The sequence below is a fragment of the Lissotriton vulgaris genome, chromosome 6 (genome assembly GCF_964263255.1).
Source record: "Lissotriton vulgaris chromosome 6, aLisVul1.2, whole genome shotgun sequence".
Classification (NCBI taxonomy): Eukaryota; Metazoa; Chordata; class Amphibia; order Caudata; family Salamandridae; genus Lissotriton; species Lissotriton vulgaris.
In genome coordinates, this window is record NC_141694.1 from 560,574,512 (window position 1) to 560,586,659 (window position 12,148).

Here is a 12,148-nt window from a genome sequence, read left to right on the forward strand (position 1 = left end):
TCCATCTGTGGGGAAATCCTCAAAATATTTCACTACCCCGTTAATGTAAATTGAGAAGAAGGTGGGTGCTAGAACGCACCCCTGTCTCACCCCCTTCTTAACTGGGAACTTTTCTGTGGTGGAGCCCCCCACATCCCATCTCACCTGAGCATAATTTTCAGCATGTAATTTAACCACAAACACAAGAATATCCAGCGTCATGCCCAACTTTAAGAGGGTACGCCACATCTTGGTGCGTGGGACCAAGTCAAATGCCAACTTGAGGTCCACAGAGGCTGCGTAGATGGTGCCTCTCCCTAAGATTACAGTGCGCCAATAAATAAGAATAAACCTTAGGACCTGGTCTACTGTGCTGGTACTTGGCCGAAACCCCGACTGATGGTGAGAGAGGATATCACATTCCTCCATCCAAGCCTGGATTCTACCGAGCACCACCCTTGCCGACACCTTTTGAATGCAGTCAATAAGGCTTATGGGCCTGTAGTTTCCCGGTCTTCACTACGAGCTGAATATAAAGTGCCCAGGTGTCTATATCTTGGAGAAACAGATCGACAAGGATGCAATCGGGCCCAGGAGCCCTCCCTTTGGGGACCAGGAGAAGAGATTTTTCCTCTTATTTCTTTGATATGTGTAAAGTTGGGATGGGGGACAGCATTACTAAAATATCGTGAGCATCTGGATCACGTGCGAACTGGCCTTTGTAGTGTAAGACCCACTGTTCTGGCTCCACATGGTTCGTGGGTACTTTACTAGAGGACCCGCTCCCCCACTTCACCAAGTGCCAAAAGGCCGTCATGTCTCTTCCAGAGCATGCTTTAAGAAGATCAGCCCAGTGTTGCTTGTCCCAGTCCCTTTTGGGCTGGGATTGTGCTGCCTTATATGCAGACCTATTCTCTCTTATGGAATCCCTATCTTTAGTCCTAACTGCTGCCGCTAGGGTTCTATAAGCAGTATGGCAAGAGGAATTGCACCAAATGGCAGCCTTATGGCATGGGAGTATCGTTGATTTTTTTGTTTTTAGTAATAAAAAAACTTTTACGTTTACTAAAAAGGTGCTCATTGACCTGCACGGCTCTATGATTGTGTTCTTCCTGCGCAGCATCGGCCTGGAGAGTGTCTATGGCGTTAGCTACCAACCTACTCATTTGGTTCATGTTCTCTGCTTTGATGACCACTTTGGCCATTTGACACTCCGTGTGTCATTTGTCATTTGGGCCTCTACAAATTCTAGGCGTGATACCACCCCTTCTCCACGGTTTGAATACAAGTAAAGTAAAGAGAGTAATAAAGGGTTATGGTCACTTTCTGGTGGGTCGCAGACCACCTTGTCTAATAAGTTGGGCCAAAACTCCTTGTTGAGCATAAAATAGTCTATACGACTAGTACTTTGCCCACTATTATATGTGGTTGTCGGATCTTGTTCTCCAATTAGCTGTTCTCACCCCTTGTTTCAGACAAAATACTTTTAGTTGGAGTGCTGCACTAGACCACCTTTTTATTGCAGGAAGATCCAACGGAGGAATCAACCACTGTTCATCCTCCTCTATGCATGCTGAAGTTCATATCATGGAAATCCAACTGTTCGAACATATAATTGAAATCGTCAGCTATTAATATATTGCTCTGACCTCCCTGGTTTGCTAAAAAGGCATCTAAAAGTACTACCATATTTGAGGCTTTCCCTTCTTGCAGGCCCCTGGAATAAACATTGATAAGTAGCAAATCAGGAAGATTTCCCTGGTATAACCTGATAATGAGAATGTCTCTACAGTCAATGTGGATCTCCTCGAACTTATGTTGGTGACACTGCCTAACCCAGGTTGTCACGCCCCCTTTGGGTCCGCCCCGCTGAACCTGTTCAGCAGCTGTAGAAAAATGTAAATAACCTGGTCCAAATACCTGGTCCACGGCCCATGTCTCTTGAAAAAATAAAATGTCGTGCTCCTCAATGAATGCAGACCATTCAATGGATCCAGAAAAGGGGGTGGTGATGAACAGAGTGTCTGAATTAAGCAGACCACTCTTACCCAGTCCAAAGATCAGGGCTTGATCCATCACCGTTTTTTAGCTCACTGCACCATCCCAGCTCAGAACCTGGCTAAATGCAAATGAGTCTGTTCCTGTCCAAGTGCATGATGGGAACAGGGCAAACCAAACTACCAAGCCAATTCTTATACTGGGAAGGAAACCAGCTTCCGGGGACCGGTTTCTGGCATTTCAGCCATCGTCGGCCCGGTTTGCTTGAATCCTGATGGTGCAATGAGCAAGGGACTCACATCTGAGTATACCCTTCCACGCTTATGGTGGACAAAATGATTCAGAAAAGGGGGTGGTGATGAACCATTGAATCGACCATTCAATGGAGGCTGTTTTGTTAACAAGCCCCGCAATGTTCCAAGAAGCTAGTTTTAGGCCAAGAATATCATTACTGGGATCACTATTTCTTAACTGAGGACATAGGCCACACCTAACCACAGGGGAGGCAGCATCTTTTGCAAAAGAGTTATCTATGTGTGTCATACCACAAACGGATTCCCTACCACTTCCAGGCGAACCTAAATTTATACCCGATTTTAACCCATTTAGTGTGTGCGAGGTAAAACATTGCTTGTGGTAGGGCCTAGTACATGGTCGCCCTCTCCTAGATCGTTTCAGAAGCGGATACATTTATTTATTTATTTTTGACATTTGTACAGTGCTCTGTTACCCGTGGGTGTCCTGGCGCTAAATGAGTCAGTCAGTTGATATCTTCCAGATTAGTAAACAACTCAAATCTGTTATGAGTTGGTACATTGTAGTCATATAAACCCTAAGCATGGGATATATCCCTGTGATCTAACCCTTCCAATTATAGAAAAAACCCAATGGTAGGATACTGATACCGTCCCTGCTGAAATACCTTGTCCCAGCCCTATCTAAGATTGATCTCACAATCTAGGGGGCCCCAAAGTTCAGCACCACATAATCACCTCTACTGGATTTTGGCGATTTCCCTATCCATGGAATTCTACGAATCATATTGAATTTTTGGACTAAGTGGCTACCCGGCCCTGTTCTGTTATTTAACAAGTGGAGGGCCTTGTTCCTGAGAGATAACCAGTGTTTTCCGGTGCCGGGTTGTAGAGGAGGCACGTTAGAGAGTATAATAGTGTATGACGTAGCTTCGGGTGGGAAATTAAGGGAATCACAGGAGCTAACCAAATCACCCCGAGCCGTCCTTCTATCTTGTCCCCCAGTTAGTTCCCTCATAGGGCCAGCCTTTGCTGTAGTGGCAAGCATACTAGGGGGATTTACAGAGGGAGCGTGAGCAACTATACTTGTACTAGCACCATAGTCAAGAGTGGGCAATTGAGTTGCATGCACTGTTACCAATCCAGATTCATTGGAGCCACTAGAGGTTACATTGCATGAGGTGGATTTTGGAAGAAATATGTGTTGCTCAATTTTATTCAATCTTGAGTCAATGCCCGACAGTTTGATTAGTAGGGGGTCAAGCATAGCTACAAGTTTTTCTTCAAATTTCGCTAAGATGCGATCTTCAAAATCGCTAGACATCTGTCGAGAATAGGCCTGTGCTCTATTGTTTAATGGACTGGAAATACTTGTATCTATGGCCACATGAGAGCAGCCTTTATTGCCGTGAACCGCCCCTCTAGTTTTTACCACTTTACTGGCCTGATGTGTAGTTAGGGACCGTGCACCCGCTTTTCTTTTCTTTGCTGTAATAGCGCCCTCCCTTTCCTTTACCTTCGCTGATTGTTGCTGGCGTGTGAGAATCTTAGCCGGAGGGGAAGGAGTAGGGATAGGGACACTAACTGAGTTGGATAGGTCAATAGCTAAAGATACTGAGGTCGTTAGAGCCACTTGCAATTGGTAGATGGATCAGGGGTTAACAGGGGACCAGCTAGGGGAACTTCAGTGGAGGTTCGACGAGGATCTAGAGAGAGTCTCCTTTGGGTGAGCTCAATTTCATGTATGAGAACAGACTCAGCCCGCATAAGAAATGCGTCAGGTGTTCCTGCAACCCCTGGACCACCTGCCCCCTTGAGATTACCCATGCTCATGACTAGTTGCTATCAATGTAATACAAATACAAAAAATAAAATTATCTAGAGGGCAACAGTTAGTGTTAAAGTTCAGAAAACCACTGTCCAAGTCCTTGGAAGCACTACACGACCAAAGAAAGGGGGGTGGCCCAGCCCTGCCTCCTCCTGACTTCGATGGGTGCGGACGGGCCCGCCCTTGGCCAGGGCTTCGCCCGGGCACGCCCGTGCGAGTCCCAGACTGCAGGAGCGCTGAAGCGTTTTTGAGCGCCTCCTGGCGCTGTGAACTGGCGCCGAAGGGGGTGCTGGGATTAGTAGTCCCCAGCACCCGCATCCTGGTGGCCGGAGGTGCAAGGTAACTGGTGCAGCAAGGGCAACGTTGTAGTCCCGTGAACTGATGCGTGGAAGCAGGTAGGAGGGAAAGTGCCCAAAATAGTTCTTGTCAAGGGACCCGCGCTGCTGGAGCCCTGAAGCGTTTTTGAGTGCCTCCTGGCGCTGGGTGATGATGCTGTAAACTGGCACCGAAGGGGGATTCTGGGATTAATAGTCCCCAGCATCCGCGTCCTGGTGGCTGGAGGTGCGAAGCAACTGGCGCAGCAAGGGCAACGTTGCAGTCCTGTGGACTGATGCGTGGAAGCAGGTAGGAAGGAAAGTGCCCAAAAGAGTTCTTGTCAAGGGACCCGCGCTGCGGGAACCTGAAGCGTTTTTGAGCACCTCCTGGCGCTGGGTGATGACGCTGTGAACTGGCGCCGAAGGGGGATGCTGGGATTAATAGTCCCCAGCACCCGCGTCCTGGTGGCCGGAGGTGCGAAGCAACTGGCGCAGCAAGGGCAACGTTACAGTCTCGTGGACTGATGCGTGGGAGCAGGTAGGAAGGAAAGTGCCCAAAAGAGTTCTTGTCAAGGGACCTGCGCTGCGGGAACCCTTAAGCGTTTTTGAGCACCTCCTGGCGCTGGGTGATGACGCTGTGAACTGGCGCCGAAGGGGGATGCTGAGATTAGTAGTCCCCAGCACCCGCGTCCTGGTGGCTGGAGGTGCGAGGCAACTGGCGCAGCAAGGGCAACATTGCAGTCCCGTGGACTGATGCGTGGAAGCAGGTAGGACGAAAAGTGCCCAAAATAGTTTTTGTCAAGGAACCCGCGCTGCGGCAGCCCTGCAGCATTTTTGAGTGCCTCCTGGCGCTTGGTGATGACGCTGTGAACTGCTGCCGAAGGGGGATGCTGGGATTAGTAGTTCCCAGCACCCGCGTCCTGGTGGCCGGAGGTGTGAGGCAACTGGCGCAGCAAAGGCAACGTTGCAGTCCCGTGGACTGATGCGTGGAAGCAGGTAGGAAGGAAAGTGCCCAAAAGAGTTCCAGTTTATATAAAACCCTTATTCTGGGCCATCATGGATAATACATGTGAAGTGAAGTGAAAAAGCTTACTAACTCCATATTTAGCAGAACGAGTATGTCTTGAGTTTTCCCTAAAAATAATATGATTTTCATTTTTTTTTTATTTCTAGAGCTAATGCATTACACGGTGAGGGGCAAAGAACACTGATACATCGACCATCTGATATAGCTCTCATAAACCATTAAATGATGAGAAACAGGCTTGAAGCAGGACATAGGAGTCAAGAGTGACTAAGCCTAATTGCAATATTTAGAAGGAGTTTTTGGTCAGCTCAATAAAAAACCTTGTGAACCACGCAGCTCACTTTGACAAGGTACATGTGCAATCTAAATTAGACAAATGCATTCAAATAATTAACATTCACTGTTTGATTTGTTATTAGTAAGCCTTGAAGGATCCACGCATACTTCTTTACAAACAATTATAGGCTGCATTACCAACTTAGTGGCCCATTAGGATGTCGGGCGGACTGCCCCCGCCAGGCTGGGGGCGGCTACCGCCAGCCTGGCAGGGGCAATCCGCCCGACATCGCCAGCCATATTACAATGGGCTTTTTGTGACAATGGGCTTTTTGTGACGCCGCCACGGAATGGCATGTGGTCTTAACTCTGGGGACCCCCTGGGGGCCCCCAGAGTGAAGGAGAGGTGGGGGTGCACACGGGGGGGTACCTGTGGTACCCCCCTTCATTTGCATAGACAAGGCGGCAGGCACCACGCGGTGCCTGCCGCTTTGTCTATGCAAATGCTTTAATGCATTTTTAGCATTGTGGCAGGCAGTGCTGAGAGCACCGCCCGCCACAATGCTAAAAATGCAGGATGTGCCCGCCACTGTGGCGGGCACATCCTAACACCCCCCACGGGACCCCTGCCCTTATGGCGGGCGGTCCCAATCCCCGCTAGGATGACGGGCGGCTAATAGGCCCCTTACTCATTTAAGACTTTCACATGCATAACCATCATTAACAGCATGAATAAAAATAAGTAGCACAAATAGCACAAAATCCTCACAAATATACTTAATGATTTCCCAGAACCATAAAAGATGTTAATTCTGTCTCTTCTGCTGGGGGGTTTTGCAAAATCTTTCATCCACCTAGTGTCTCCCTTGCGACATCCAATCCAATTTGCAAGTGGAGGATCATTAGGTTTCTAAAACAAAGAATGAACAAATAGTGGCTACAAAACGATAGGCACTAGTTGGAGAAGCAATTCTGTTAAAGTAGATAAACCCCCTTTCACAACATTGTTTGTGGCAAAGTTTGCATGCACATAGGTACTTATTTAATGCATTTGAACAATTCTGGCTAGACAAATGTCTAAAATGCCTGAATGCTTGAATACTTTAGCTAATTAGCAATTACAATTTGGAGCATAGCTTTAGAACGTCATATTTCTCACATTCCTTCCGTGCAGGTATATTTTCAGCACACTAAAGTGGGCTATGTGTGTTTTTCAGAGTCTGGAGTATATCTTGTCCTAATATTTACAGTCACAATTTGATAACTCTGTTACACTGAATGGAAACATGTTGCCACATACTTAGGAAAGAGGATAGTCTTGATTTTTCACTTTGTGAATGACGATTTTGTTGCTATACAAAAGGGGATGATGGACGGAGCGTTTGAGCCAATCAAACGCTCACCCCCAGTCAACTGATCTGGGTTTAATCCATCACCATTCTTTAGCTCACTCAGCCACCCCAGTTCAGACATGGCCATATGCAAATCAGTCTGACCTTGTGCCTCATGGGAACAGTCCAGCCCGAACGCCAAGCCATGTCTTCTCTGGACAGGAAACAAGCCTCCTGGGACCGGGTTCGGATTCATAATCCTCATTAGCCAGGCTATCTTGAATCCAGTGGCCAAGTGAGCAAGGGACTCACGTCTGAGCATACCCTGACAACTTAGGGTGAACAAAGCGATACAAAAGGGTGTTGCTATCCCATGGTCAGAAGACTCAGCATTGTTATTCTATTTTATGTATTCATATCCTGATTTCCAGACCCACGTATTTTCTAGTACAGGACTAGATCAGCACCTATTTTTTAATCATGAATGCCAAAGGTTTAAGGCCCCCATTGATGAGGTTTTGCCCCAGGGCAGTGCTGCAGGCCTTCCTGCTGTGCTGTCCTATGGCAAAAGCAAGGGTAGGAATGCGCTGTATCTATAAGATACAGCGCTTTTTTGTCCTTTTCCCCTGCGCTGTCACACAATGGGCTGCTGTGCGCCAATGTAGGCACCTTTGCACTGCGTTAAAGGTAAAAATATTTATCATGCAGCATTAATCCAAAAAAAGTGGCTTAGTGCTGCCTTGTAAATAGAGAGCAGGGTCCTACGTCATGGAACATCACAAAAAGTGACGTTCCAGTGGTGCAAAGGGTCTCATAATGAGGCCTTAAGTGCTTTTTTTTATGCTTCTCCAAATAGTGTGCCACATATTGGCATTCTGAAGTTTTGGTTAGTAGCTGCACTCGACCTAATTGCCCCCCCTTCATAGGTCACTGTTTACCACGTAAGATATGTTCTTTACCCTGTTTTTCTACAGTATTGTCTGCAACTAAACAGTAATGCAAGCTGCTTGAAACCTTGGTTCAAGAATATCATGCTACGGCCAAATTAAATACATGACCACTCTCAAGCACTTTAAAAATTAGGGCCCTCATTAGGATTGCGGTTTTTCCGCATCCTCCGGGCCGGCAGAAGTGTCCGCCGGCCCGGAGGATGCGGAAAAACCACTGCGGACACTTCAAAGACCCCCCGCCAGATTAGGATGGCTGGCGGGTCAGAAAGACTGTCCGCTGCTTTTCCGCCGCGGTCGCCCCACGACCGTGGCGGAAAAGCTCTAATATGGAGGCGGTGTCTAACAGACACCATATTAGGAAGGGGGAAAACTGATGCCTTTCAGCGGCGGCTTCTCCGCCGTGGAAAGGCATATGGAGATGTCTTTGGGGGCCCGTTGCGGGCCCCCAGGGTGACGGGGTTTGGGGGGTGCACATGGGGGGTACCTATGGTACCCCCCTTCATTTGCATGCATGAAGCATCAGGCACCGTGCGGTGCCTGGCGTTTTGTGCATGCAAATGCGATGCATGCATATTTAACCTTGCGGCGGGTGCTGCTTCAAGCAGCACCCGACGCAATGTTAAATATTGAGGATGTGACTGCCAGGGTGGCGGTCACATCCAAATCTGCACAGAGGGATCGCCGCTGCCCCAGCGGACGGTCCCTCCTACTCTGGGGTGGCGGACGGACGGAGGTCCGTCCGCCATCCTAATGAGCACCTTGATTGGGAAAAGTAGATCTGAGTTCTATGCCTCTTGTATCCTCTTTAGTGCCAATGAGCCTCAGGACATGTTAAATAATTCTCTCCTCCAGTAGAGGTTCATCAGCCTATACCTCTAACTCGTTCTTTGCGTGAATCTCTGTCATCCTTCTTCAAAGAGAAAATTCAGAACATATTAATCCTTTTTACCCTCCTCTTCTATGCTACATGAGCGTGAAATACCACGTAATGAATCAGCTCAGATACTATCTACAATCATTCATATGACAGAAAGAGAAATTCATCAAGAACTTGATTGCTATCAAACCTGGCTTACCATACGACTCCTGTACTGTACACATTTTTCATCGGATTGCAATGACTGTTTCTCCAGTAGGCAGTAGGCCAAGTACTTCACCTTGATTGGAAAGTTGCTTCTATTATTCCACTACTCAAGATGCTATCCCTGCACCCCAAAGTATTAAGAAATTATCCGATCTTGTTGCTTCCTTTCTGCTCCAAGTTGGCCGAAAGAGTAGTCAACCTGCTTCCCCCAGAATTTGTTTGTTATGAACAATTCTGCTTAATTCTGCCCAAACTAGTTTCTGTCCTGATCATGGAATGAAAGTAGCTCTTGTGTGACTCCTCAGAATAAAATAGGAATGCAATTGGACTAGGGCACAGTTGTGTCTGTTATACCCTATACCACTCGGCAGCTTTTTGTACTGTGTCACGCTACACTGGTGGGAAGATTCTGGAGTCTGGATTAATTGAGAGACAGTGCTCTGTATTAGAATACTTTTGACAGGGTATTGTCAGACACCATTCATATCCTTTCTAAGTCAGGTCTAGCCCAATGCTTTGTGGAACTCCTTAAGGTTCTCCCCCAATCCTTACATTTTCCAATATTTATTTGAGAACCACTTACTGCTATTATTAGTATGAAAATGGGGGCATCTCTTGTTTAAACTTCCACATCATGCTCCCATTACCAAATATTTAGACATCCTTCAATGGCTTCCTACGCATAAATGCATTATTTCTAAATCTCTGCATTTGTTTTAAAGTCGTATGCAGAAAATGACCCAAATTAATTTGCCAACTGCTGTACAGGTATCTGCAGACATGCCTTCTTCATCAACCTATCTCTATGAGGGCATATAATTCCCTGCCTCCTGCCTTAAGGTGTTTACCCAGTTATTTAGCTTTCAGACAATTGAAAACATCGATTTTAAGCTGTTACTGAATTTGCATGATGGGCTCAGAAAGTCCTGGTTACTTGCCCCTGGGGACCTTTGTGGTACTCCAGCTTAATATAGTCCTAAAATAAATCATGTATCTGCTACTATCTGAGTTGCAGAATCAAACCCTATCATCTTGGCTTTTCAACATCTTTAATAAATGCTGCTTAAGATGGTCAGGTACCAGAATCTGTAATTACAATCTTATGCAGATGATGCCAGAATCTTTTAAAAATCGACGGTGCCAGCAACAAATATGATTGTCTACATGATTTCCTACAATAAATTGAGTCTTCGATAAACTTAAGCTGGTGCAACCATAATGCCCCGGTTACTTACCGGTAATCTTCATTACTCCGAGTATAGTCTTCCTCGCCACATGAGTTACAAAGTGAGCTTTAGCTCCACAACAGAACCCTCCAAAGCAAAAAGAAACCACCTCCCACCCCCTCCCAACATGGCCGACCAGTCCCACCTGACCTCTATAAGAGGCGGGCCGGCCCCACCAATCAGCCTGATCTACCAAGCAAACAATGAAGCCGATAGCCAGACAGGGAGGGGGGGAGGGAACTCATGTGGCGAGGAAGACTATACTCGGAGTAATGAAGATTACCGGTAAGTAACCGGGGCATTACCTCCTCGTTAGTCTTCCTCGCCCCCTGAGTTACAAAGTGAGCCAATACCCAAGCCAACAAGGCTTCATTGACCACCAGAACAACAACACCACACAGTGATGCAGAGAAACCAACCCAAGGTTGATGTAAAACAACCGAAAAGAAAACAGGGACCACAGGAAACCTGAAATCAAGACCTCCAGGAAAAGGAGGCCAACCAGGAGCCGCAGCTCCAGCACTCAGAACGGCCCCAGCGAAGTCCCCCCGGGACTGCCAGAGACCCACGCACCAGGCGGGTGATGACCACGCCGAAGGCAGACAAAACTCCACAGAGGAGACACCCAGTAAGGGGGCCCAGGGAACAGAGCCACACCTCGCGGACCGACCCTGGGCCCCCGCCGGATCCACCGAACCCGGCGAAGCGTAGGGAAGGATGCCAGCCTGTGTAAGCCCGCGAACCAAGGAGGAACGAGGGCTAGCGGCCCGAACGAACCGGGCCCAAAAGGCATAACACAGGTCATCCCACCGGGAAAGGAAAAACGTGCGGCTAAGAGAAGCCAAAGCAGCACGCCGAACAACCAGTCCGGACAAGGGAGGAACCACGTTGGCCGGAAAAAGCGGTAAAGATACCACCTGAGTCCGAGGCCCCAGGGAAGGGACCCCGGGAAGGACACGGGGGACATGCCGGAGGAGCAACCCCGTCCGGCAAAACCCGCAAGAAGGGCGGGGAGCGGAGGAACGACCCCCGCACGCCCATCCGCCCAGCAGACACCATCGCCACCAGGGAAAATCACCCGAAAGGCGAGGAACCGCAAAGCCACCGAGGGCCGGGGCCCAACAGGGCGGACCCCGAAGAGCTCGTAGAACGAGCGAGAAGACTCCTGTGGAACGCCTCCCGAATTTGCGAGACACCCTTGCGCAGGGGCCCTGCAAATCTCCTGTAACGTTCCAACATAAGTATATGAGCAGCCGAAGCGAGCCCCCAAGGGGGAGACCGGCAGAGCGCCCGTGGGCGAAGGAGAAATATCATCGGAGCCAAGCGAGCCATCAAGGAAACCAGGCCGTCGAACACCGGACAGTGGAAGGCCCGCACGGCCGCCCACCGGGCCCACAGGAAAGAAGGGGCCACGTTCCAGGAACACCCCTCAGACCGGAAAACCAAGACCCGCAAGGGGACCACGGAGGCGGGGACAGCACCAAGCCGACCGCGCCAATGCGAGAAAGGGCGCCCAGCGCCGGGCACAGGCAGAGCACGTGGAAGACCTGCGGGAACCCCGCAGCAATCCACAACCCCGAGCACCCGCCCCAGACCCGGGCCTGCCGAAGGAGGCAGGCCAGCCATCGGCACAACACCGATGCCGAGAGCGGGGGACCCAACCACGGTATGGGAAGATCCGGGATCGGCCAGGAGGCTCGAACCGTCAGCTCGCCAAAGGAGAGGGTCCCCGGGGCGGCGGACCCCGCCGGGAACCAAAAAACCGGAACGCACCCCGACTCGCGTGTCAACCACGCGCGGGTGCCAGGCACCTCTACACTGCCATGTTCCAAACTAAGACCATGCGCTGCCGAGGCGAGCACCCAGGAGTACCCTGGCCCT

General features: G+C 49.1%; 1 non-coding gene across 1 annotated transcript; it reads right to left on the minus strand.

The window, feature by feature from the left end:
- Positions 1–11,428: 11,428 nt before the first annotated feature.
- Positions 11,429–11,533, minus strand: LOC147707549 (U6 spliceosomal RNA). The gene has a single exon (XR_015296932.1). It is a non-coding gene; the product is annotated as a U6 spliceosomal RNA (small nuclear RNA).
- Positions 11,534–12,148: the final 615 nt, after the last annotated feature.